The sequence below is a fragment of the Aethalodelphis obliquidens genome, unplaced genomic scaffold, assembly GCF_003676395.1.
Source record: "Aethalodelphis obliquidens isolate GAN/ISIS:26980383/991018 unplaced genomic scaffold, ASM367639v1 scaffold62, whole genome shotgun sequence".
Classification (NCBI taxonomy): domain Eukaryota; kingdom Metazoa; phylum Chordata; class Mammalia; order Artiodactyla; family Delphinidae; genus Aethalodelphis; species Aethalodelphis obliquidens.
Window position 1 is genome coordinate 8,978,207 of NW_020838006.1, and position 23,698 is coordinate 9,001,904.

The 23,698-nt window shown below is 44.5% G+C and overlaps 1 protein-coding gene and 1 long non-coding RNA gene across 9 annotated transcripts in view; both read left to right on the forward strand.

Moving 5' to 3' along the window:
* CTDSPL (CTD small phosphatase like) overlaps window positions 1-23,698 on the forward strand; it is a 119,036-nt gene that overhangs the window by 29,911 nt on the left and 65,427 nt on the right. The window lies entirely within an intron of this gene.
* Window positions 14,727-20,996, forward strand: LOC113610213 (uncharacterized). Its single transcript, XR_003429001.1, has 3 exons — window positions 14,727-16,629; window positions 17,141-17,285; window positions 17,615-20,996. It is a non-coding gene; the product is annotated as an uncharacterized LOC113610213 (long non-coding RNA).

Here is a 23,698-nt window from a genome sequence, read left to right on the forward strand (position 1 = left end):
CTCTTCTCTGATGCCTGGACATGAAGTCCCAGAGACCCAAAGCAGTGGTTATCAGTGTTGAGAATATATCAGATTGCTAAAAATCCAGACTTCTGAGCGCAGTGGGGGGAAACCCTGATTCAGTATGTCCAGGATAGGACCTGAGTATCTGCATTTAAAAAAAACAGAAAAAACTCTCTGGATGATCCTGATGTAGAGAGCCCTCAGCTCAACAGAACTCTTGTCTTTGGTTTTGCTTTCTTTTTTAAGTTCCCTGATATTGTCCCTGTGGACACTGTTAAGCTTTTCTGAAGCTTCGCCTCTCAGGAGCAGGCTTGAGTCACCCCCCATCCAGATCCCCATCCAGAATTTAACAGCAACAGCGCAGTACTGTGGCCTTTGCCCCTTCTCGGGCCCAAACTGGCCTGGGCCCAAGCTGCTGTCTTCTTGATGTGCGTGGCCATTTGGCCCCAGGAGCCAAGTTATTTTTCAAAGTCCTTTTAGGCATACCTTGGCAAAATATTGAGTGTAGTGGAATTCTTGTTGGAAGCACCCCCCTTGCCAGGGTGTTTCTTAGCACCTTCCGAAGCATGGATGCCCAAGCTCTGTGGTCTGCCAACTCTCTGTGTCATAAGGCTTCCACGTAAACCAAGCCCAAACGTGTGCCTGGCCCAGGCTGGCGGGAGGAAGAAGCCGTCTGCGTGGTGATGAGGGCGAGACTCTGGGCACACCGCCTGCCTGGGCTCGTGCCTCAGTTCCACCTTTCCTAGCTGCGTGACCTGTGACATCCCTTTGCCCCCTGTTTCTTCATCTATAAAGTGAGAGTAAAAATTATAAAGTTAATTATATTATAAAAAGTAAAAAGAATTCCTACCCCACAGGATGGTGATGAGGATAACAAATTAATGCATGAAAAGCCCTTGAAACAGCGTTTGGCACATAGTAAGTGTTCAGTAAGGGATTACAATTATTATAATTATTACATGAAAACTGTGATGAAATAATGAGAATCTAAAGAGATGACTCACTGCTCTCCATGGTTATCTGTCCAGAGTTACCAATTCCCCCTTGTTGCACGAGCATTGATCAGAGGAATGACTAATAAGGTAGTAATTGCTCTTCAAAATACTGCCTGGACCCCTGAAGACAATTAAAAAAATATGCTAGGTATTTCCTAGCAATAAGGTCAAGCCTTGCATAATTTAACAGCTCTACAGCAGTTCAGCATTTTGGTGCTTTGGTAAGGTGGCAGTTACATAACAGGCTGCAACCACGCAGATGAGCAGAGCCAGAGGTGGGGGAGAGGGTGCTTTGAAAAGATGTGTTAGCACAGGGATGATGGGTGTGATAGATGAAGGACATGGCAGCAGCTGCGGGCTTCATGAAGTTTGGGTCTAGGGGATGCATGCATGCCCCGTGCCATTTTGGCACATGTTGGCTTGAAAAACATCTCCCAATGTTAAATATCAAGCTAATGCCAATGGGAGGTATGAAAGTTTGTCTTATTTTAGCCATATTGCAGGTGTTTTCTCACTCCTTGGTAATATCTTAAGTTAAAAATACCAATTGCATCAGTCTCTAAAGTGACACAAAGCTGAATAAATCTCTGAAATCATGTTTCATCAAACTTTTATGTAAAAAACTCAACTTATAGTATTGCCAAAGCATCACCTTCCTGTATCCCATTGCCAAGTTACCCTTCCTTGGTGCTTCAGACGTAGTGGTACCATACTTCAGATTCCAAGTACAGGAGAGCCCTAGAAGGGTGTTAGAAAGCAGATTACTGTGGCTTATTTCTGTTTTGGGATGAGAGATGCTAGTCTGTGAGCCCTTAGCAAGTGATCTCATGTGCTAGCCACTAAAATACTTTTTAGACTGCCTTGTTTGAGTTCTGCAATATTTCTTTAAAAGAAGACTGACATTTGAATTGACTGCTTGGTGTTTATCAGAACGTAAGCCTCAAAACTTCTAGAGACCAGAAAGTCAGTTTGTTTCTGGAACTGTCTTTAGAAAAACAAGGATCATCTCATCTCGTCTGAGGAGCCAGAACAGTTCTTTGGTTGCCCAAACTTTTTGGAGATAATGCTTAAACCGGGGTCTTTAGATTCATGGATGGAGAGAGTGCTACGGGGGCTGCTGTCAGCTGAGCCAGGCTGAAAGCTTGCCTCGGTAAGGCTCGCTTGGTAGCCTGCCATTTGCCTTAGTAAGAAGCAGCTGTGGAATAAGTCCCTGGAGATGAATGAGGCCCAGGAAAGCCTTGTTGGATGAAAATCCATAATCTTACCTTAAGTCTTTTAAAATAAATAATTTTTTAATAGTTACAAATGAGAGCAAAATTTAAGATGAATATATTCTTTTTTATTGCTGCCGGTCCAAACATTATGGGAGGTCAGAGTGCTAGCCTGCTAGCCAGGTGGCAGGCAGTAGCCAGGAGGCCTTAGCTATCTATAACTTTCATTTGTTCACCTAATACCCAGTTAGTGCAGACCATGGACCACACTGTGCTGCAGAGGAAGGACGATGGCTGGAAAGTCTCACTGAGTGCATATGTGTGAAGCATTATTTTTAAAAAATATTTATTTATTTACTTGGTTGTGCTGGGTCTTAGTTGCGGCAGGTGGGCCCCTTTAGTTGTGGCTCACCAGCTCCTTAGTTGCAGCACATGGGCTCCATAGTTGTGGCATGTGAACTCTTGGTTGTGGCATGCATGTGGAATCTAGTTCCCTGGCCAGGGATCAAACCCAGGCCCACTGCATTGGGAGCATGGAGTCTTAGCCACTGCACTGCAAGGGAAGTCCCTGAAGCATTATTTTGAATACCAAACTGTTTGACATTTTTCATAATAAAGTTTTTTAAAAGTGAACTAGTATATTTGAGAATAAGAAGGAGATCTTGGAAAATAAAAGATATAACTAACTTAAACACTTTTTAAGTATAGTGGAAAGGCTGAAAAACAAAATCAGGGAGTTTCCAAAAGGCAAGGTGAAAAGATGAAGAGATAGAAAATAGGGGAGAAATAATAAATAAAAAATTTAAATGATACATCCAGGAGTTTGAATATCTGAATAGGAGTTCCAAGGAGAAAGAACACAGAAAACAGAAGGAAATTACCAAAGAAATAATACAAGAAAATTTTCAGAACTGAAGGTCAAGGAGCTTTCAGTCTAGAGCCCAGCACAATGAATGAAAAAAATTACCCATCCCTAGACACACTGTGATCAACATTCACAACCCCAGAAACAATGAATTGTAACAGCTTTTGGGGGAGAACTAGTCACACACAAAAGAAGGAAAATCGGAATGCTAATAGAGCTCTTAATATCAGCAGTGGAAGCTAGAAGTCAACAGAACAAAGTCAGCAAAATTCTGAGGGAAAATTATTTTCCATCTAGAATTCTATGCTCAGCTAAACTTTCAATAGAGTTTGAGGATAGAACAAAGACATTTTTAAATCTACAAGGACTCAAAATTTTGCTTTCTGTGGATCCTTTTCTAGGAAACAACCAGAATAAATACTCAGCAAAATGAGGAAATAAAAACAGAAAGAGAAATAGAACTCAGAAGGCAGGGAAACAACACAGGAAAACAGCCTGGAGAAGCCCAATGTGTATAAAATAGGCCTGGCTACTTCGGAATTCACAGAGTGTCTGCTGTACTTAGCCGTTTGGAAAAATAATATTTGTATATATACTGATAGTTCAGGGAGAGTGTTTGGAAAAACCTGAATGTAAGTGCCTAGAAAATGAAGGAAATGAAACAAAGAGGAAAGTGTTAACTCCAAGGAAAAAAAATTGTAGAAGGGAAAAAAAATTAGTTACCTCCTTGACTTTTCAGTGAACAATTCTTTATCATAATAATATAAGGGAAGGAGAAATGTGGTAGGTGGTATAAAAGAGCTTAAATCTAGGCAATTATAACATGAAGTTAATGGGTGAAGGGTAAATAGATAAACCAAGAAATGGCAATATTAACATATTATTTGGTTTTTTAAAAAAGCTAAAAGCGGGACTTCCCTGGTGGCACAGTGGTTAAGAATCTGCCTGCCAATGCAGGGGACATGGGTTTGAGCCCTGGTCTGGGAAGATCCCACGTGCCATGGAGCAACTAAGCCCCTGCACCACAACGACTGAGCCTGCGCCACAACTACTGAAGCCGGCGTGCCTAGAGCCCGTGCTCTGCAACAAGAGAAGCCACCACAAATGAGAAGCCTGCGCAGCGCAACGGAGAGTAGCCCCCGCTCGCCGCAACTAGAGAAAGCCCACGCACAGCAACAAAGACCCAACGCAGCCAAAAATAAATAAAAGAAATTTATATATTAAAAAAAAAAGCAAAAAGCATTGAAAGTGTTTGCCTCAGGGTCCTGTTTTTTGGTTTCAGCATTTTTGAGCAGTTTGATTTAAACCATGTGTTTTTGTTTGCTCTGAGAAAAATGAAAATAAAAGGAAGAAAAGGTCAAAAGTTTGACCATCAGTGGGAAACTCAAGCCTGCATCGTTTAAGCTTTTGTCACCACAGGCATCAGCAGTGTGGCAGATGGGAGCACACAGTCAGAGTCTCTGTCAAATCCAGGCTCTGTCTCCAGGTTTCTTGTCTCGGGATAGCCTCCCTGTCCATTGGCCGGTGATTGGGCCATCTCCTGCCAGCACCATACCAAGTTTCAGATGAGGTTATAAGGCTGAGCACGGGTGTATGCCTCATAACAGGAAGAGAGGAAAGAGGAGGAAGGAAGGAAGGAGAAAATCCCCTTCATAGATGGATTTAGAAAATGATTTGCCACTTTATTGTTGAGACAGCTTCAGGGAAACTCTATCTGAAATGCACCAACCAGCTGAATATAGTATCAGATGACGATTCCACTTCTTTACCATGTGAAGCTGGCTGGTATGACTCAACAGTGTGTCTCTAAGCCAGCCCCAGGGAGCAGAGTTAACCAGTGGGCACACTGGGCTATCCCATTCCCACCCCTGCTCCAGGTTGGAGTTGGGGTGTGGCACTAAGGGTTCTGGCTGGCCTGACCTAGTGATCTATCTAGAGAACACAGAATGGACCAGATTTCCCCCACCCACACCCCTCATCCAGGGGGTGACCTCTCCATCCATCATCACTGCTGGCAGAGGTGCCTTATCATAAGTCTGGGGCCTGCCCCAGTGCAGACTAATCCATGTCTGGGCTCCCTGAGTCTCGTTAGAATTGGACCACTGAGACCATAGCAATAGTCAGGTAGCCATTCACTTCTCTATACCCTACTCCTGTTGACCAGCACTGTCTGAAAGAAGTGACTATACAGGGAAGCAGCTTTCTACTCCTACACCCAGGTGTGCAGGGCACCAGGTCAGCCACAAGCGAAGACGCAGCTGTCTGTGTAGACTGGGCTGCATCGAAGCCCAGTCTGTCCTCTTCTACACCAGGCCTGGCGTGCCATTTTATCGGGGAACCATTGTACCAAACTCCTAGCTGGGGAGGACACCTTGCACTTTCAGTTAGTCATGATTTAACCTGTTCGTGGAAGCGTTTTCCTTTGAACAGAACATCTTTCTTTTATCATCTAGGTAGTGAGCCATTTTAAAAAATCTTGTTTATTATAGAAGTGATGCATGCTTGTAACAGATTGAAACAATACAAAACTATGTTACAAAAAGGATGGTATATATGTATGTATGTACAACTTTGTACAACATATATATGTATATATACATATATGTATCTTCACAAACAGCTGTGACCACACATATATGGTTATTGTTCAACAAAAATGAGATCATATGCAATGCAGTATGTTTGTTCTGTCGACATAAATTATAGGCATCTTTTCATATCCTATAGATCTGCCTCTTTCTCAAGAATATTCTTTATACTGATACACTTTGATTTATCTAAGTCCCCTATTGATGAACATTTAATTTCTCCCAGACTTTTTTTTTTTTTTTTTTTTTTTTTTGCGGTACGCGGGCCTCTCACTGTTGTGGCCTCTCCCGTTGCAGAGCACAGGCTCCAGACGCGCGGGCTCAGCGGCCATGGCTCACGGGCCCAGCCGCTCCGCACCATGTGGGATCTTCCTGGACCAGGGCACGAACCCGTGTCCCCTGCATCGGCAGGCGGACTCTCAACCACTGCGCCACCAGGGAGACCCCTCTCCCAGACTTTTGATATTAATATTAGAATTGTAATAGTACCCTTAACTCTGAAGTCAGACAGCCTTAGTTGGGATTCCAGATACTCCATTTACTTTCTTTGTGACCTTTAGCAAGTTATTTAAACTCTTTGTGCCTGTTTCCTGATCTATTAAATGGGAATAAAATTGTCCTCACAATGTTCCTACCAAAAAAAAGCTAAGTAACATAATATGTATAAAATGTACTTAGCATATTATAATAATCATAACTAACATTTTTGGAGTACTTACTATCAGCCAGGCACTGTGTGGGTAAACAAATACCACACTATTCCACACGTTAGCCTTATAACAAATATTAATATCTGCACAGGCAAGTCCTCCATCATTATTATTAAAGTGACATTAGCTATTCCTATGCATATACTCCTCCAGGTAAATTTTTAAGTCAACTTTCCACCTACTTCCCGTCAATATGACAAGTTTTTTTTTTTTTTTTTTTAATCCAGTTGGAGTTTTGAAGGGTGTCTCTACTTTTGAAGGTTGCCAGAGTAGAAAGACCCTTGGACTTGAGTCAAAAAGAATTGGATAATCTCGCGGTATCCCTCCAAGGCAATGTGACCATGGGCAGTTCATTTAAATGCTCTGAGCAACTGCAGCTTCCCTACCTGTAAAATGGGAGAGATGATCCTTATAAGACATGGGGGGAGGATATTGTAAGAAAACACTGGAACAGGGCCTGCCACTTAATAAATACGTAACAAATATACTTGCTTCTGAGGTGAGTGTTTGTACTTTATCTTCTGACTCTTTGTCGTTAGCACCATTTTCAGTGGCAGCTCCAAGATGATCTTCAGCGAAAAGAGTTTGTGTAAGAGCAAGAGCAGCAGTGAGCAGGCAGGATGAAGTCTCAGGCCCCCGCTTCCTGTGCAGGGCGAGCTGAACATTTACGACCCGTTGAAGATTAGCCAAAAGGGAGGAAAGGGGACTGGGACAAACATAGACTGTTCCGTCGTGCCGGCATGTGCCATCAACCATGGAGTGGACTTCCTGCTGCAGGACACATCTGACCTTTAAGAGGCACTGTCTGGGTGAGGCTGCCTTTTAGCAGGACAGAACACAGCTGTTGTTTAGATATCAGAGGCTGGTTAATAACTGTATTTGGCAGTCAGCTCGGGATGTTAACAGTTTGGAAAACAGTCTGCTTCTAGGTTTAAGGAAGGCCAGTATGAAGGGAATCTTTGTGTTACCAAACAGGTTGTTTGGTAATCCTTTGAACAAAAATGAACACTTAGCAGCAGCTTTAAAAAGAATACCGAGAACTCGTAAAAGTCACAGCAGATGTGCAGGAGAAGGTCACACTTCCAGAGCTCTGTTGGGAACTGTTTCTGGACTAACAAGTCCAACAAATGTGTAATTCAGGTTGAGATTTCTAATGCAAATATTGACTCAGTGGCAACATTTGCAGTTAATTCTCAACTTGAATGTGTCCTTTCAGAATACCTTTGCCTGTCTGTTTTCTTTCTTCATGCCTGATAGTTTGCCCACCCTTCATTTTGAACCTTAGCAGGTGAGTTTTTAATGACCAGTTCTGCATTCTTTCTCTAGGCCTGAATAATGTTTAGAGGAATAAATATAACTATTTCTTCAATTTCCTAGTGGCATAATTGTAGGAAAGGAGGGAGGAGAAGAGACAGTTTAGACCAGGAAATCCTGGCAGAATGTAAATGATTCCCAGTCTTAGGTCAGATTACATAAAAATAACTTCTTACCCACTATTCAATTTAAAGGAAAACCTGAGCTTGTTTTGTTTTTTTTTTCTTCCCCCAGTTCACTTGATATTTTAATTACTGTTAATTTTAAAACATGTGTCTTACAGTTTCTATGAATTGGTATACAAACTGCTGTGTGGCTAACCAACTTTTAGTGTAAAAGAAAACGTTTTGATTAAAAGATATGACAGATATAATGTATATTTATTTCACCTTCAGTTTTGAAAGATATTTTCACTGGATATAGAATTCCAGGTTGAAGATTTTTTTCCCCAGATGCTGTTATACCACCTTTTGGCTTCCTTGGTTTCTTATGAAAAGTCAGTGGTCCCTGGAATCATTGTTACCTTTATGTAATGTAGCATCTTTCTCTGGCTGCTTTCAAGATCTTTTCTTTATCTTTTGTTTTCTTTGCATTTATCCTGCTTGGAGTTCATTGAGCTGCTTGAATCTGTAAATTTAGGTTTTATACCAAATTCGAAGAATATTCGAAATATTCTTCAACTATTTTTCTACCCCATTCTCTCTCGTTTCTCCTTCTGAAACTACAGTTACACCTATGGCAGACTTTTTGATGTTGTCCTACAGGTGTGATGTTCTGTTTATATTTTGTTCCATCTTTTTTTTCCCTCTATTCAGATTGGATCATTTCTGTCAGTCTGTCTTCAGATTCATTGACTCTTTCCTTTATCATCTCCATTCTGTTAAGCTCATCCAGTGATTTTTTGGAAAATTTTATATATTGTACTTTTTAGTTCTAGAACTTCCAGTTTGTTCTCTTTTATTGTTTCTATTTCTCTGCCAAGGTTTCCTATATATTTCATATATTCTTTTAGACCGTTGAGCATAATTATGATAGCTGCTTAAAAATTATTATCTGTAAATTGTAACATCTGGGTTATCTTGGGATCATTATTGATTGTCTTTTTTCTTGAGGTTGGGTTGCATCTTGTTTTATTTTTGTATATGTAATAATTTTAGAGTGTATTTTGAACATTATACTATTATATTATGAATACCGTGGCTTCTCTTATATTCTTCTGAAGAAGTTTTTGGGGGCAGATTGTTGTTTGTTTTGGTTTTTGCCTTAGCTCTCAATTAGCTTGATTGAACTAAAACCACAAACTCTGTCTCTTGGGCAGCACCTCAGTTCTTGGCTCAGTTATTTTATCTTTAGCCAGGTTGCTTACAGTCTGCTCCACACATTCCTGGTTCAGGAGTCAGCCGGAAATTGGGCAGAGTTTTAACACAGAATTTGTGTCTCTCTCTTGCTGGCTGTATACTTTCTGGGATTTTCTCTTTACTTTCAGTATCTGTGGTTGTCCCGAAATCTGTCCCCCAAGGACTGCATGCTTTCTATTGGAGTTTTAGCCACCTCACATGCCACTGACTACAGCCTGCCACCAGGCTAAGAGCCATGAAATTGAGGAACACATCGAAGTGTTTTCCCTTCTTCCGAGTGTCAGCCTTCTTCTTGAATCTGCCTACTTTTTAATCTTTCTACAGTGCCTTCAGGTAGTTGTGTTTTCAGTTTTTCTCCAGAGTTTCTAGTTATTTTCTCCAGGAGAACCAGTCCAGTAGGAGCTTACTTGGCCATACCAGAAGTAGAACCAAAAATACACTTTTTAAAGAACATTTAAAGTACAAGCTGCTCCTTCCCATAATTAGTTCAGATTAGCAAGTTTGAAAAATATAAGTAGATAAAAACATGGAACTTGAGAACTTCTAGAGGAAAACTGTTATTTTTAGGGTCTTGGTAAACAGCACTACTATTAACACCCAAATAAGCAGCATGGTTCATTGTAAACTTCAACATATTAATGAGATACCAAAAGCTGCTTTGTAAATCTTTTAGTCAGAACTTTTAATTTCATTGTAGTGAAGTAAAAGTTGCCATGCAGCAAATTACATACCAATTCACAGAATTAAAGGGAGAAACAAAAAAATTTCTCAACCAGAGTTGGAGATTTTCCACTGTCAGCAATTGATAGAATAATTATACAAAAAAAAAAAATATGTATATATATATATCAGTAAAGGCATAGATGAATGCCTAAAGCACATTGATATAGAATACTACATTCAACAACAGCAGAATACACATTCTTTTAAAATGCACATGGTATGTTTACCAAGTTGGTCAAAATGCTGGACCATAAAACAAGTCTCAATAAAATTTAAAAGTTTGAAATATATAGAGAATATAGGATATCCTCTGACCACAATGGAATAAAATTAGAAATCTATAACAGAAATATATCTAGGGAAACCCCAAATGTTTGGAAATGCAACAACACACTGTATACAATTCATGGTTCAAAGAAGAAATCACAAGGTATTAGAAAATATTTTTAACTAAATGATAATGAAAATACAGCATATCAAAATTTGTAGGATGCAGCTAAAATAGTATATAGAGGAAATTTTATAGCTTTAAATATTTGTATTAGAAAAAAGAAAGGTCTTAAATATGCTGTCCAATAGAACTTCCTGTGATAATGGCAATGTCCTCTATGTGTATTGTCCAGTCCAGTAGCCACTAGCCATGTGTGGCTATTAAGTACTTGAAATGTGGCTAGTGTAACTAGGGAATTGAATTTTATATTTATTTAATTTAAATTGATACCCACATGTGGTTATTGGCTACCATATTGGACAATATGGATCTAAAAATCAGTGACTAAAGAAAAGTACACAATATAAGTAATAAGGATATAGTAAAGATAAGAGCATAAATCAGTGAACTGGAAAGTAGACCAAAAAATAGAGAAAATCCATAAATCCAAATGCTTGTTCTTTTATTTATTTATTTATTTATTATTTTTTTTTTTGCGGTACGCGGGCCTCTCACTGTTGTGGCCTCTCCCGTTGCAGAGCACAGGCTCTGGACGCGCAGGCTCAGCGGCCATGGCTCACGGGCCCAGCCGCTCCGCTGCATGTGGGATCTTCCCAGACCGGGGCACGAACCTGTGTCCCCTGCATCGGCAGGCGGACTCTCAACCACTGCGCCAGCAGGGAAGCCCCAAATGCTTGTTCTTTTAAAAGATCAATAAAATTTATTAAGTATATAGAGAGCAAAGATTACCAATATCCAGAGTAAGAGAGGGACTACAAACATTGGGAAAATAATGGAATGTTATGAGCAATTTTATGCCAAAAAATTAAACAATTTAGATGAACTGTACAAATTCTTTGAAAAATACAACTCATCAAAACTGACACAAGATGAAACAAAATCTGAATAGCACTATGTCTATTTTTAAAAACAAAGTCTAATTCAACATCAGGCGCCTTCTCACAACGATTTTGAACCTCAGACAATGTTGGTAGAAATATAAAATGGTATAATTAGTTTGGAAAAAGTCTGGCATTTCTTTTTTTTTAAATTTTTTTTATTTTGCGGTACACGGGCCTCTCACTGTTGTGGCCTCTCCCGTTGCGGAGCACAGGCTCCGGACGCGCAGGCTCAGCAGCCATGGCGCATGGGCCCAGCCGCTCTGCGGCATGTGGGATCTTCCCGGACTGGGGCACAAAACAAACCCGTGTCCCCTGCATCGGCAGGTGGACTCCCAACTACGGCGCCACCAAGGAAGCCCCTGGCATTTCTTATAAAACTAAATATACACCTTCTCTTTGCCTCAGCTCTACTTATAGTTATGTATGCAAGGGAAATTGAAATATATGTTGACAAATAAACACAAAGCCTAGGCGTCAGTAGGAAAATGGATAAACAAACAATAGGATATTTATACAATGGAATACTGTTCAGCAATACTGAGGAGAAAATTACATTAGGAGAAAATTACATAAGTGCAACAGCACTTATGAAACTAAAAAACATGCTGAGTGAAAGAAACCTTCCACAAAAAGAGTATATACTATACGATTTCATTTATAAGAAATTCTAGAACAGGCAAAACTAGTCTATGGTGGGGAAAAAAAATCAAAACAGTGGTTCTTTATGGGGGAGTAAGGGGTTTTTTAGTCAGGTGTATATATTTGTCTAAACTCAGTGAACGTACACTTCAGACTTGGACACTTCACTGAGTATGAATTTTACTTCAAAAGAAAATATTAGTATTGAACTTCAGTTAACGATAGGCATACTGAATTATTTAGGGAAAGTCTGACATCTGTAGTTTACTTTGAAATACATCAAAAAGACTAGATGGATTGATGGATGGACAGGAAAATGGATATGTATATAGATATGTGATAAAGCAAGTATAGTAAAATGTTAGTGGTAGAATCTAGGTGGCCTTAAACATACTCTGTTGTCTATATGAAATTTTTCATAATAAAATGTTGGGGAGAAAAGGTGAAGGAAAAGCGTGCTTTTAATTCCATGCACACAGAATTACGGAAATGCAGTTGAGCTGAGCCTCACTGGGATCTGCCTTTATAGACAAGAAAAATGTGTTATGCATACATTTGTTCTGAGTTTCTTGAGAGCTACTATAAGCAAAGGATCATGGAATAATTAATTAATATGTATCAAGGTTTTTTCCTGTCCTCTGGAAACTTGCAATCTAATGAAGCATATAAAACAAACATACAAATAATAGAGCACAGAATGCCATACGTTCTCTAAAGTAGGTAAGGACAAGCTGGCATGTTGTTCAGCAGAGTGAGAGCATTTTAGGTTGGAGGAACCCTGGAGGCTGCCTGGAGGAGGGGCTATTTTAGATTCTAAGAGGACAGGGGCCTTCAGCACAGAAGACGGTATCTGGTGCAGAAGGGAGCCTGTGCAGATGTTTGGAGGGGTGTGAAATAAACCTGGAAAGGTGGGACCAAGGCCTTGAAAACCAGGTTTGGGTTTTATTCCGTAGCTAGGGAGGAGACATACATTGTGTGTTTGGACAAGGGAGGGAGATGCATGCTTTAACATAAATGTTATGTACTAGTACCCAGAAATGCAGGAAGTCCAGATGAGAGCCGCCCCGCCTCCCCGCCTCCCACTGTAAGGCTTTATTCCAATCACACGCCCTTGGAGGGGTGCCCGGGACCCGGTTTTAAGTTGAAGAAAGTAGCTTAGAGGGTCTCCAAGGTCCATCCAGTTCCAGCATTCTGTGATCTGTTGGCTGGAAAAAGTTGTTGCTCAAACAGATTAAATATTTCCTCTTGCAATGTTATGTTGCTCCGTTAGCCAACTCTTACTTCATAAAGTCTGGATTGTACTGTTAGATATATTACAGATTCCATATTCTGGGTATCAGAGCTGTGAGCTGTTGCTGTGTGGTAATGTTGCTTTTCACAGACCGGTAACATTTCAAGCTATTGAACTTTAACATTGCGGAAAAAAAAAAAGACTGATTGTGTCCTTAAACTGGGTGGGGGTTACAGGGGAAACCTTCCAATGCTTCTGCATATGTCACAGATGGGTCTGAGCAACACAAACTTGCTTGTATCATTCTGGTAATTCCCGAATGCAAGGAAACAGAGACAACACAATTTCTTGTGTTGAAAGAAAATCTATTACTGCATGAGTTTTTAATAATGGTTTTATTGTAATCTCTGGTGTGTTTTGATCTTTGGCCCAGAAAAAAATGTCCCAATATATTGAACCATTGGGTAGGTGGTGAAAAACTAACTTTCAGCTCTAATCATCCAGGTCTAGGTGGACATCTGCTTGTGTCGAGAGTGAAGGAAAGATGCTGGAAATACTGTTATTTTCAGACCACTGGGTTCAGGCATTTGATGTGAGGAAAGAAGTGATATGTTGAAAAAGTTGTGTGAGGTGGGAACACAGAATCTTTGGGAGGAAAAACAGAAAGAAAGGTAGCTCAGAGCACTCTCAATGGTATGTTTGCCGTTGCTGTGGTGGTTTGATGACTGGCTTAGACCTGGTTCCAAAGACACAAGTTTGATCTTTGATGGAGTGCTGGTTACACAGAGATCTCTATTGCAGAGAAAACATGTTTCTTAGCGTTCATTCACTTTTCATCTTATTAGGGAAAGAAGCCATGTCCTGACCTCATCAAAACCATTTAAACACCAAGCCACAGCTCTCCAAGGGTCTCATAGATTTGTGGTTTGTGAATGGGGCAGAGGTGGTCAGTATTCATATTTATTGATGGAATCAGTCCAGAGTAATCTCAGAACCCCCAGGGTCTTTTACAAAGAGGATGTTCTCTCAAGGAACCCAGTAAGCGGGGTCTCAGATCAGAGCTGCTTCAAAGAGGTAAGGGACGTGCCTCCAGACCAGGCCCCAGTAAAGAGAGGAAGCTGCTTTTCCTCTGCTGGGAGCTAAAGACTGCCACATCGGGACCCTTCCATTTTTAAACATTTCCCTGAAATGTGCGCTGTTTGTCAGCAAACAGCACATTTTGAAGCCAGATATCCTGTCCAAATAATAATAATGTCACAAGTTCTGTCATGAGCATAGTTTCCCCTTTCTTCAACTTATAAGGATTTTTCATATGATTATAAAAGGAACTATTAAAATCTTAGAAAATATAGAAAGGTGTAGAGCCACAAAAGTCATCCATAATACCACAACTTAAAGGTGTTAACCATTGTTAGCATTTTAAGATTTTTCTTCTTCCTTTTAAATTGCTCTTACATATGTATATGCATAAATGTCATAAGGGCATCATCGGAAACATGCCAGCTATTTTTCACATAACGTGAGAATTTTTCTCGTGTTATAAGAAACCCTTAGAGAATATAGTTAATGACTACAAAATATTCCATTTTGTGAGCACAGCATCGCTTTTTTTTTTTATTTTTCTTTTTTTTCTGTTGCGGTACGCGGGCCTCTCACTGTTGTGGCCTCTCCCATTGCAGAGCACAGGCTCCGGACACGCAGGCTCAGTGGCCATGGTTCACGGGCCCAGCCTCTCCGCAGCACGTGGGATCCTCCCGGACCAGGGCACGAACCCGCGCCCCCTGCATCGGCAGGCGGACTCTCAACCACTGTGCCACCAGGGAAGCCCACACAGCATCATTTTAATAGTACCTCACTATTAGACATTTAGATTGTTTCCAATGTTCTTTTGTAAAAGTGGGAATATCCAGGTTTCAGGAGACACACTCCTATGTCTGGGGAAGGTGGAGAAATATGTGAGTTTGCAAGGGTGCCTGGTGGCCCAAACTAAACCTGTTCAGACCCCTCCGCAGGGCCTCTGTCTGGCTTTCTGTGCATCCAGATTGAAGGACCAGAGAGGGAGTCCTCAGATCCGCTGATCATGGCAGGGGTCACTATGTGTTTGTGCTGCTCTTCCTGGGGACAGGCAGGCTCTGGGGATGGGAGTCCATCCCAGTGGACAACCCCTCTGCTCCCAGTAGCCCTGGGAGCTAGGCCAAAGGACCTAGCCCTTCCTCACTCTCTTTTCCTCAGAAAGAGAGACACCGCTTTCTTGGTCCCATGAGGCTGTGGTCTTAGGTCTGAAACAGAGGAGCTTTAAGTGGCTTGGAGCCTACTGGACCTAATAATAATGGTTCTAACAGTGGCTAATATTTATTGGGCATTTGCTATGATGCTTCAGGTGCTCTACATACAGCAACTTGTTAATTTGCAGACCTCCTGTTCTGAGAGCAGGCGGTAGTGTCTCCTAGTGAAAATAAGCAAGGCGGGCTCAGGGTCTCACAGACCTGGTTAGGGTCCCGGCTGCCCCACTGACCAGCAGCTCTGTGACTCAGGCAGGTGCAGCTCTTAGGAATGCATTCAGCTGCAAAGATCAGAAAACCCAACCGAGAGTGCCTTAGACAAGTAGGTAGTTATTTTTCCGACATTATGAGAATTCTGGAGGGAGCCAACCCCGGGCTCATGTGGTGTCTTCAGGGACCCACTCTCTTATCTTCCCACCTGCACTATCCCCGCCTTGTGGCTTTTGTCCTCATGGTTGTGAGATGGCTGCATCTGAGGCAGGAAGAAGCAGAAAGGGAGAAAGTGGGGCAGCCCCTGGATCAGGAAAGCAAAAGCTTTTTTTGAAACGCTCAGCTTATGTCTCATTGGCCAGAACATGGCCACCTGGCTGTACGGGACTCTGTGGGAGAAGGTTTAGCTGGACACATTGCCCTCCCTACAGAAATCAGGGTTCGGTTAGCAAGGGAGACAAGGAATGTTTGATGGGTCAGCAGCCATCAGCATCCGTGTCAGCAAGTCACTTCATCTCTCTGAGGCTCAGTGGTTCCACCTCCCTAGTCTAGTCAGGCTCTTTCAACTCACTAGAGGTATCCCCGGTTTGCCTTAGGGCTTGGGAGATCCCCAGGGGTGGGGAGACCCAGACGTGGGTCCCAGCAACACACAGTCCATTCCCCGTGGGTCTCTGTGCTTCCCAGCAGGCCCTCTGGCACCTTGCTGTCCGGGAGGTACCAGGAGCTCTGGGCACGAGCTGTCCTGCCATCACTTTGAATCGGGCATCCATGGCTCCCTGCCACACCCCGCGATTCTTCCTGGCTTGGAAAGCTGGCCTCTTTGCCCTCTTTCTCTTCCTTCTACTCCTCACTCTACTGACTCAAGCCGACTGTCACCTCTGCTGCCATGGCTGCATCTCACATTCAGACCCCCCAAAAGAGACAGTGTCCGGGGTGAGTGAGTAACCCCTCGGTGAGGAGCATTGTGGTCAGGCAGAGGCTTCCTGTCCCAGTGGTCACTCGTCACCCTTTAGCCACAGGACACATTGTGGCTTCTTTCCTCAACAGAGAGAGCCCTGTGGCTGGGGCAGGTGCTGGTGGAGCCCACGTCCTCTGCGACCCGTTGCCTCGGGGAGTCTCAGGGCACAGGACTGCACAGCTCTCGGGGCGTCATGCACGTTGAGTCCATGTGAGTTGTGCTCCAGAAAACACCATCCCCCGGGTGGGCCTCAGTTTTTGTTGGAGACTGTTTGAGATGGGGGTGAGCTTCCTGTCATCTGGCTCTTGGAGAGACAGCCAGGGCCCCTGCATACTGACTTCAGGGCAGAGGAGAGAGCCCAGGGAAAGGTGGCTGGTCTCATTGCCGGCATCCCTGGGGAGACCCTTGTGTTCTGTGAGGAAGACGCCTTTAGCCACGTCCCAGGCTGCTGAGAGGTGAGGGCCAGTTGTCAGGACGAATGAGGGAATGTGTAGGCACATTCTTTGAAGCCATGACTCACTCCAGAGGCCTGCTTGTGGCTGTTATTACAGCTGCCGCTGCTGCAAAACAGCTTTGAACCCTGAGGTGTGAGACCGCCTTTGGAGGTGGGGGCACGGAGGGGGCAGAGTTGTTTGGCAACACAGGACAGGAGCACCGAGTTCAGGGATCTGGGAAGGGGCCAGGGGGAGGGGGGATGAATAAGCCTCCTCTGTCTCCTCAGTAGCGCTTTTAGGTTGTCTGTGTGATTCTGGATGCAGGGAGAGCTCGCACACCTGGGCCCCGAGGGTCAAAGGCAAGAATCAGGCCAGGAGGCCCTGTTATCACAAGAGTTATCACAAGGCTGTCCAGGTGAACAGAAGGCAAAGGTATGTCACACTCCCACCAGACAGCTCTCAACTGGGGCCCTGCTCCGGCCTCGTGGCACCGGCTCGCGGCCTCTTGGACAGAAGCCCAGGAGTCCCCCTTCTCTCCTCCACCCTGCGTTCGTGCTCTGGCCCAGAGAAGCTCCAGTGGGCCACAGTGCTGCACTGAGGGGCCAGCCCCTGCCCAGTCCACGTGCAGTTGCTTCTGGCCGGTCCCCAAGCCGGCCTGCCACTGCCGCTGCCACTAGGTAACTGGTTTATTCAAGCAGCTTATACCGGGGCTCTAGCGGTTGAAACAGAAAGTCACTGAATGGCACTGCCTTCCTCCCCAGGTCCCCACCACATGCTCTCGTGGCCTCAGGAGCTCTCCTTCAGCCTGCCCAGGGCTGGAGGGCCGTGTAGTCAATCTCCTCAACCTGAAGAATTCTACAGAATGGAGTTGGCTTCGTGGGCTGGCTGCCTGTTGGACCTGCCAGCAGACCAGCCCTTCACTGAAACTTTGAACTTGGTTATGTGACATTTGCTTTTCAAGCAGAGAAGAAAGGCAGATTGCTGAGCAGAGCCAAGCTAGTTATGGTTCTTTTTTTGGCTGATGAGTACTAATTCCCTTTGAGGGAGGCTTCTCACTTGGTCCCTTTCAGACACCAGGAGAAGAAGGGGTGGGACCCTCTATCAGGCTTCAGAGGAAAGGACCCGCACCAGTGAGTGGAGGACCCCAGGTCCTAAACTGACGCGAGCTGAGAGTACCTCACAGCATGACACGCTGTGCAGAGGGAGAACCGGCTCTCAGGAGCAGTGACCCCTGGGGATAGAGATGGAAGCCAGGGAGCCCATCAGGGGTGGGAGGCGCCCTTCCAGCTCCCAGCCCAGAGCACTCCTGCACCCCAGGCTCCCAGGAGTCAGCACCCAGTGCACAGTGGGCTCGAGACTGGGCCCCGGGGATGACCCAGCTCACCCTCGTCTGCGCGCTCAGCCTGCAGCTCTCTGCGCCGCCTCCTTCTCGTGGAGAAAACATGTCCATGACCATGAGTCCCTTTCCATCCCACATGTCCAGGGCAAACCTCCCTGCTGCAACACACAGACGTGGTTCCAATCTCTGCTCCTTCCTTCCCTACGTCTCTGGTCTGGGAAAGCGGTTTTCTGCCCATCCTCACATCCTGCCTGCGGTATTGCAGCAGCCTCCTAAGCAGGCCTCCTGCCTCTAGGGCTCACCAACAGCATCCTGTACCTCTTTCTGGCATAACTTGCCAAAACACGATGCACTCTAATCATGCCTCTGGAAGTTTTCAGCTCCTTGCTCGCTGCCTACAAGAAAAAGGAGAAGGTGGGAGAACCTTCCTTTGTGATTTGGCCCCCCTCTGCCTCTCTGAGTCTTGTTACACTTTGTTCTGCCCACAGCTCCAAACTTAGGGACTCAAGAAACATTTAGAGATGGAATGAATGAATATAAAAATTTGGAGGCCAAACAAGGGTCCTCTGGTGTTTTTAATTTCGTAGTTATAGAGCTGCCATGCTAATATCTTCATGAGATATTAAGAGTATCATTGATAGTCTTTTCCTGGTTTTCTGGAGATAAGTCTGTTATCCAGAGAATTGAGAGGCCTGTCTTATTTCATAAAGGGGGCAAGGTTTATGGAATATATAAGGAAACTGAGAGTCAAATAACATTTTGATCTTTTGTTTTGAATTTGTAGCTCAGATAATGCCTACCAAAAGCATTTCAATAATTTGCTCTTTTTTTAGCCAGCCAGTTCTTCAGTCGAGTTTAAAAAGGCTTGGAAGAACATGTGATTTTTAAAATATCCTGGAGGATTTTTCCAGGCCTGGGCGACTCACGGGTCAATGCACAGCTATTTCTGTATGTGTGTAGAGTGGGAGGTGCTCTGCCGGTTCACGGAGGGCAGGTCCTGGCTCTCTGGATGGGGGGTTGGATGCAGGACTTTACTCTTCTCTCCTTGTGCCTCAGCTGGACTTCACTGCAGAACCGCAGGCCCATTTTCCTCACCCCTTTGTGTTTGCGTGCCTGCACCGGCTGCAAGGTGTTTATTCTGAGCTGGTCCCTTTAAATTGTGGGAGCCCTGACTCTGGGTCAGAGGTGTAGGTATGAACCTAGTAGGTGTCTGAGGAGTCGCTCTGGGGGAGTGTAGACTATACAGAGTAGGGGTAGCTTTGGAATACACCATCCATACATGAGAAACAAACACCTCCTAATAGCAAAAGGAACCCTCAGGTCAAATGGAGAGCTGAGGAATGTGGACCGATGGTGCTGAAAGATCGAGTGCCCCGCCCAGCCCTGCAACTCATCCTTTGATTTTCTGGGCCAGGCCTTTCCCCCAGGGGCACAATCCCTTTCAAGCTAGGTGGCTGGGTGGATGTTTTCTGTTTGCCCCTCAGATCCACTCTTCACCCTTCTGTGCCCTGCCCTGAGCTCTGGAAGCTGACCGTAGGGACTGTGTGAATGGGCTCCTGGCTTCCTGCCCCCTATTGTGCTCTTTACCCGGTGGGGAGAACCGACAGGAGATGAGAGGGGTGGGTGGAGGGCGCTGGGAATGGGGGGTGGCGGTGCGAGGCCCAAGTATTGATTCTCCTGGCTCCTCCCTGAGGCATCACGAGGTCTGGGCCCCTGGTCGGCAGTGCTCTCCACAGGGCACTTCATCTAAGGTTCCAGTAGCCTCTCCTCCCTCACCCCTGTGGTCCTGGCGTGTAAATGTGGCACTGTTACTGGTCCCAGAACGCTGCGCTGTGGTTCCCCTACCCCCTGCTCGCCCCTCTATAAATGGTCCCTTTATTAAACTCTCCTCAGATTACCCAGTTTGAGAGTGCCATCTGTTTCCTGCCAGAACCCTGGCGGATATGGTTCCTAAGATCTTTTCCAGCTCAGAAAAAAGATGCCTGCAAGCAAGGGGGAGCTGGCCCTTTGGGGTTCCCGTTTTTCATTGGTGCCTCCCTGCCTGGTTCACCAGGATCATGGGAGGGAGGGACTGGTAGAAATGTGATCCCCAGAGCACAGAGTCACTAGGACAAGGATCACCAGGGCCTTGGCAGACACAGACTGTCAGAGCCCCGATTTCCAAAGAGTGGGCAGGTGTGCTGTCCCCCTGTGGTGGAGGGGCGAGGGTAAGGGGTGGTCACACCAATGGAGGCTGGACTGTCACTCCCAGCCCTCTCTGCCCTGTGACTTTGAGCAGGTCACCTCACCCTCGGAGCCTTGACTTCTTCCCTCCTAGTCCAGAGCTGATTGCCCCATCCCTGGCCCACACACGAATGTTACGAGGTGCAGAGTCTGTGCAGGCTGAAGAGAGTTGCCGTCAGAAACAGCTTTTATTGTGATGGGGTCACAGGCAGGGCACAGAGCTCCGTGGGGACATTCCCCCTGCTCCTGTCCCAGCTAAACCTGCTTCCTTTCATGCTTTCCTGCTGTATGCACTCATAGAGACATACGTGGCTCCCAGAGTGTCAGTTTCAGGATCAAAGCTTGACCTCAGAGATACCAGGTTACAGGATCATGCCATCAAAGCGCTGCGGCAGCCTCCGGCCATCTCTGGAATTCAGATCCAGACCTCGAGGGTCTTAGGCAGCCACCTGTAGCCCTTCTCAAAGAAGCCACTTCAAACTAGGTCTAAGAGAGGATAAGAGGAATTAAGAGTATACTTTTTAAATTTATCTATTATTTTCTCTTTTTTTTTTTTTTGGCTGCATTGGGTCTTTGTTGCTGTGCACGGGCTTTCGCTAGTTGCGGTGAGCAGGGGCTACTCTTTGTTGCGGTGCTCAGGCTTCTCATTGCTGTGGCTTCTCTTGTTGTGGAGCATGGGCTATATATAGGCACACGGGCTTCAGTAGCTGAGGCTCGTGGGCTCTTAAGAGCACAGGCTCAGTAGTTCTGGCGCATGGGCTTAGTTGCTCCGCAGCATGTGGGATCTTCCCGGACCAGGGCTCGAACCCGTGTCCCCTGCATCAGCAGGCGGAGTCGTAACCACTGTGCTACCAGGGAAGCCCCCTATTTATTTATTCTTTTTTTTCTTTTTCTTGCGGTACGCGGGCCTCTCACTGCTGCGGCCTCTCCCGTTGCGGAGCACAGGCTCCGGACGCGCAGGCCCAGTGGCCATGGCTCACGGGCCCAGCCGCTCCGCGGCATGCGGGAGCCTCTCAGACCATGGCTTGAGCCCGTGTCCCCTGCATCGGCAGGCGGACTCCCAACCACTGCGCCACCAGGGAAGCCCTATTTATCTATTCTTAATGATTAAAGTTACCACCGAGAGTTCTTGACATACAAGAAAAATACACCCTTGAAAACTACAAATGTCAAGTGCAGTTTTCTCTTTAAAAAAGTAATAAAGGCAGGACTTCCCTGGCAGTCCAGTGGTTAAGACTCAGCGCTTCCACTGTAGGGGGTGCAGGTGCCTGGTCAGGGAGCGAAGATCTGGCATGCCATGAGGTGCAGCCAAAAAATTTTTAAAAAAAGAAAAGTAATAAAGGCACTTAAAGAACTTCCATCCTACTCACGTGGCACTGTGAATATTGTGCCATACCATGTGCAGACCAGTGGGGGAGCGGAGGAAGGAGAAAAGGGGTGAAGGAGCGATGGGCCGGGAGAGGGCATAGCACTAAATGCCCTGGTGGAGACACACCTCACTGTGTTGCTTACACAGCAGTTGGGAATTGTGCACACGGCAATGTGAGAGATCTTAAGAACATAGTGCTCAGTGGAAAATTAAAATGAGATACACAAACCAATATTTCCATAGGTTAAAAATAGGCACACAGGAAAACCCATAGCACATCTTGTGAGCAAACATAAAGATGCACCTCAAGCACATTCAACAGTTTGCCTGTGGGGTGAGGGAGATGGAATCGGGCTACAGGGAGAAAAGCACACACACAGAGAAATCCAGAGCTTTCACCTGGACCACGTTAATCTTGTGCCCAGAACTACTGCATGTGATGCAGGGAACCCTCTGCTCCTGAGGTGCAAGACAGACGAAAACACAGACAGTCCTCAGTTGTTTTTTCTGTTCTTTTAAGTTTTAAAAGAAACTTTAAAAAACTTTTACAGGGGCTTCCCTGGTGGCGCAGTGGTTGAGAGTCTGCCTACCGATGCAGGGGACACGGGTTCGTGCCCGGGTCTGGGAAGATCCCACATGCCACGGAGCATCTGGGCCCGTGAGCCATGGTCACTTAGCCTGCGCATCCGGAGCCTGTGCTCCTCAACGGGAGAGGCCACAACAGTGAGAGGCCTGCATACTGAAAAAAAACACCTCAAAAAAAACAAAACAAAAACAAAAAAAAAAGCTTTTACAGTTCAGTTTGCATGGTCTTCCCCCGTAGCCCTCAGTGTAGCCTCTAAACCACAACTAGTTACTGGATCAGAAGTAACCTTTGTAGGGTCAGAACGCAAACACAGCACAGACGCTGCCCACAAACCACATGAAAGAAGGGATGCTGTGAGCCACCCTTCATCCTCCCTTCTGGAAACTCACCCCCTGGCAATGCCTGCCAAGCGGGCTAGTGTCTATCACAGCAGACAAGAGTACCACCCTACCTGTGGTTCTCTTTTGTTTAAAAAGTGCCGCATGGAAAGTGGACGATGGGGCAAATGCATGTGAACCTATCAGAAGAGACTGAATACAATATTTTGAGCTGTATGTCCACTTTTCTCTTTTTGGTATGTTTCCTTTTGTCATGTCATGGGCAAGTTTTTTGCCAAAGTGATAATCACGCGTCTACATAATCACATGTTACATAAATTACATTATTTTTCATCCTTATTCCAGTTATTCTGTCCTCAATATTACGTTTGATAGTATTTTTCCATTTTGCTACATAGACTCTGTTACATCATTTTTAATGACTGAGTAATGTTTTATTAACTAAATATCACAACACTTATCAGAATGACATTTAAGCTGCTTTCCACGTATCCTCCACTTGTAAGTAATGCAGAAAGAAGGTATCCATGCTGCATAAAACTTCTTCATATTTTAAATGAATCCCTTAGGATAGACTCAGGACATGGAATTACTGGGTGAAGGAGTGAACAAAAGCATCTATGACTTTTGGTACAAATTACTAAATTGCTTTCCAAAATGATAGTAGTAATTTACACTTCCAATAGCATGTTCTTGTACCAGCATTATGTTTTATAAGTTCTTAATTGCCAATTTAATAGCTTAAATACACTGATTGCATTTTATTTGATTGTGAGGTTGAAATTTTTCCAAGTTTGTATTTCTGTTTATATATTACTATTGGGGGGGTGATCTTTTTTTTTAGTTTTTTAAAATTTTATTGGAGTATAGTTGTTTTACAATGTTGTGTTAGTTTCAGGTGTACAGCAAAGTGATTCAGTTATACACATACATGTATTCATTCTTTTTCAGATTCTTTACTCATATAAGTTATTACAGAATATTCTTTAC